Consider the following 4,643-nt stretch of genomic DNA (forward strand, 5'->3'; position numbering starts at 1 on the left):
ACACACACACACACATCAATAAATGAATCTGAACATGTAGAATGCTTAGGAAAGTACCTTGAATGTATTCAATGCTCACTAAACATTAGCTATTATTGTCATATTTTATCCTGAGCCTGCAATTTAGCAAGGGGTTTAACCATCTTTAGACAACTTTAACTATCATGAAATTGCCATGACTCAGACACAGCCAAGCTTCCTACTCGTGTAACTAAAGGGAATTAGCATGATTATTTTTCTCCATTAGTATTTTAAAAGAAAAGGTGGAGGGAAGGAAAAGAAGAAAATGTTTTCAACATTTGCAAATGTTAGCATAAAAGTATATTTTAGCCAGGCACAAGGGTGCCTACCTGTATTCCCAGTGACTCGGGTTTGGATGTGATTTGTCCCCCAATTGTTCATGTGTTGGAGGCTTAGTCCCTACTGTAGCAGTGTTGAGGTGGCAGGACCTTTAAAGAAGTGGAACCAACAGGTAGGTTACTGCAGTCAATTGATTAAGATAGATCTCATGAGATCCTGAAGTTAGTTCTTATAAGAACCAGCTGTTATAAAAGATCAAGCCTGGCCACTCCCCACCATCTGGCTTCCTGTCTTGACATGTGATATTTCCTTCTTGCATGCACTCCAGCCATGATGTGATGCAGCTAAGGGGCCCTCACATGAAGCTGGCACTGTGCTATTTGGACTTTCAGCTTCAAAACTTTAAGCCAAGTAAACTTTTCTTAATGAGTTACATAGTCTCAGATATTTTGTTATAATAATGGAAAAAGCACTAGCAATGGACTATTTGTTTGCTAGGATGTCATCATGAGATACCACAGATTGGGAGGCTTTTCACAGACATATATTTGCTCACAGTTCTGGAGGCTCGCAGTACAAGATCAAGGTGTCAGGCTGATTTGGTTTCTCCTGAGGCCTCTCATCTTGGCCTGCAAATGGCAATCATCTCTGTGTCCTCACATGATTTTCTCTATGCACACACAAACATCTCTGGTGTCTCTTTATCTGCCCAAACTAAGAACACCAGTCCGATTGGATTAGGGCCCACTCTAATGCCTCATTTTGTCACTTCTTTAAAGATCCTAACTCAAAATACAGTCACATTCTTATATTCTGAGGTACTGGGGGTAGGGCTTCAACATGAATTATGGGGATAAAATTCAGTCCATAAAAGGTGAGGACATGGAAGATTTACTTGAGGGGCGGGGGGTGCTGGGGATTAAACCCAGAGCCTTGTGTATGCTAGGCAAGTGTTCTACCACTGAGCTATACCCCCAGCCAAGATGTACTTTTCTTCAGTAATATTTTCTACAATGTTTCTATAATATTCAAATATTCTATGAGGAGCCTAATTATTTTATAATCTGGAAAAGCAATAAATTAAGACAAAATAATAATATATTTATATTTAAGATAGAGTTAGGTTGTAGACTTAGATAATTATAAATAGATTTTTAATTTACACAAATGTATCCTGGAGCATTGGAAAGTCACTCTGCTTTTAGAATTTACTTTAAAAAATATACAATTTAGTTTTAGCTTAAAGTACTTTTTTATTATAAAATAAGACACATAGTTTCAGAAGTGATAGAAACTAACTTATAAATTAGTGTGTTGTTTATCTTTGAGAATAGAGTAAGGATTTTCAAAACAAGAGATCACAATAGAAGACACAAATAAATTATTTGTTCTGACAATTTTAGACTCCAGGGCTTCTCTATGAGAAGGTCAGCTCCTTATATAAACAGAATGCTACCCAAAACAAAACCAGAAAGTATCTGAGACAGTGTTCAAGACAACAAACATGTACACAGTGAGGAGAAATAAAAATGCAGTCTATTTCTTTTCTGCTGTAAAACATGTTGCATAGATGTATAAGAATGAGAATCATTTTGGTAAAAAAATGCTTTCATTATAAAAAAGTTTTGAATTCTTCTCTCTCTCCTCCAAAAAAGTTTCAGTCTGTGACCTGGATAAAGAAGTCAAAACAAGATGACAGATGACACTAATTTCACATGAACCTTAAGTCTATAATGTAACTGTACTTACCATCTTCTTTACTCTAAAAACGTTTAACATTCAGGGGTTGGGGGTGGCTAAGTGATAGACCATCTGCCTGTCATGTTCAAGCCCTAGGTTCAATCCCCAGCACTGCAAAAAAATTAAAATAAGTTTAACATAAATACATCAATATCAAATCAGTAGACTTAACTTTCTTCCTTTAGGAAATTTCCAACCAAATTGGAGTTAAATTAATCTTACTTTAAAGTACAAGAGGAGCTGGGGTTGTAGCTCAGTGGTAGAGTGCTCGCCTACCATGCTTGAGGCACTGAGTTCGATCCTCAGCACCACATAAATGTAAAATAAAGATATTGTGTCCACTTAAAAAAACTAAAAAATAAATATTAAAAAAATATAAAGTACAAGAACAGATATGTAAAACTAGTGACTGTTTTGTGACTTATAAAAGAGAAGCATCTCTCCAAAAGCAGTGGCCTGAGAGGTACCATGAGACAGGAAGAACTGGCTGCAGGACAGTGATTCCTTAAGTTGACCAAAAAGGAGGGAGACTCCAGTTTAAGCCTAGAAAGAGGGATCCCTGCCAAGTCTAGACAGTAATTGCATCCCACACCTCAAACATACCCCTCTAACTAGCAAGGCTGGAGCATAGCCCTACCAGAGTCAAGAAGGGAAGGTCACCCAAACTTATCAGTAGGCACCTCTTTGCCATGATGTATCAATGCTCACAGTGACGATGGTAAAAAGAATCAAGAAACCTAGGTTTTGGAAACGTATAAACATTATTTATCTAGTAAGCAATGATCAAAGTCTAGGATTAATGAAATAAAAATAGATAATGAAAAACATCACTGATAAGATTTTTTTTTAAGTCTGACCTTAAAGCAGCACAAAATGGTTTCTTCCACACAAGCATAAGCTTTGTGCCAATGTTTCTCAGAATCAATTATGGCTCTAGTCTATGGCTCTCAGTTTGAGAGGTTTTTTTTAATAAAGATACTATACTATATAATATTCTCTATGAGGTAAACTCCTTATGTAAACAAAATTATTCATAGGAATATAATATAATATATTCCTCTGTCAGAGACAAGGTAAAAGAGGAATGAACAAGAAAACTTCCATTCAGAGTTCCTGGAATAGAAAGCACTCTAGATTCCTGTGGGTATGAGCACATGCAAACATTATGGTTTGGATATGGGTGTCCCCAAAAATCTCCTGTGTTAATGCAGAAATATTCATAGGTAAAATGACTTAATTGTGGGAGCTGTGACTTAATCAGAATGGACTGACTTGGTGGTAACTGTGGGCAGGTGGGGCATAACTGGAGATGGTCTTTGGAGGTATGCACTGAAAGGGTGCTTCTTCCCTGTGGCCCCTTCCCCCCATTCCCTGCTTCCTGACCACGCCAGGAGCTGAGCAACTTCTCTCTGATGGGCTCTTCCCTCATGATGTGCTGCCTCACCTTGGGCCCAGAGCAATGGGCCCCACTGTCTTTGGACTAAGACCGCTAAAACTATGAGCCCCAATAAACTTTTCCTCCTCTGAGTTGTTCTTGTTGATTATTTTGGTTACAACCATGAAAAAGCTAACTAAAACACAGGGTTTGATATTAAGGTCGATGACAACTGTTTCTTCTCTTCTATCTCTGGGACATCCATCCTGGGTGGCTTCATCCATTGGGATGACCTGTGCACAGATCAGTTCCATTGGGGAGGGCTTCTAGGCTCTTTTGAAGGCCTGGATGGTAAACTCCAGAATCAGACATCTAAAAAGGTCTTGGTCCACCCCCCCCCAAAAAAAAAAAAAAAAAAAAAAAAAAAAAACTCCTTTCTGAAGAATTTCTGTCCTTATTCCCACTTCCAGAATCTATGGTGCTAGGATTTGGCCAAGCAAAGCTGTAAAGAAATGAGAAATTAACCAGCCTCTAGGCCTTTGCTTAGAAGAACAGGGAGGGGTACTGCTTGGGATATACTGGGTTCATGCAGGCTGCTTCTCTTCTTTTGTTAATCTTTCCACTCCACAGTTTGTGGAATACTTTTGCCATCAGAGGCACTTGGTCTTCTCCATGGTAAGGCCCTTGTGGGTTGTGTAGCCAGCATGTCTCAGCCTTGTCTGTTGCTCAAAATGCTAAATGCTCTCCTGGGTCTGTTTTGTGATCAGAGAATTCATGATGCTATGGGTGACTCTAGCCTTCACCACTGGGACCTTGTCCATACTGTCAGTGACCATTGACAGGAGCGGGTGGGATTGTGTCTCAGTGGTAGAGCACTTGCCTAGCATGCATGAGGTACTAGGTTCGATCCTAGGCACCATATAAAAAAAATGAACAAAATAAAGGTATTGTGTCCATCTACAACCGAAAAAAATATTTTAACAAAAAAAGGCTGTGAATGTGACTCAGTGTGTGGATGTGACTCAGTGGTTAAGCGCCCTGGGTTCAACTCCCAGTACCAAAAAAAAAAAAAACCTTATCAGTAATTTAGGTTATCTTGTGAACACCATCAGGCAGACAGAAGTCTAATATCTAATAAGAGATAGTGTTTGATAATTGAATGGATTTGAGAAAAATAATCAGGGGTAGGGATGTAGCTCAATGGTAAAACACTTGCTTATCGTGTGTA

The 4,643-nt window shown here is 38.7% G+C and overlaps 1 pseudogene; it reads right to left on the reverse strand.

The window, feature by feature from the left end:
- Positions 1-3,164: 3,164 nt before the first annotated feature.
- LOC125611489 lies at positions 3,165-4,344 on the reverse strand (annotated as a pseudogene).
- Between the last annotated feature and the right edge of the window lie 299 nt (positions 4,345-4,643).

The sequence above is a fragment of the Marmota marmota genome, unplaced genomic scaffold, assembly GCF_001458135.2.
Source record: "Marmota marmota marmota unplaced genomic scaffold, marMar, whole genome shotgun sequence".
NCBI lineage: Eukaryota > Metazoa > Chordata > Mammalia > Rodentia > Sciuridae > Marmota > Marmota marmota.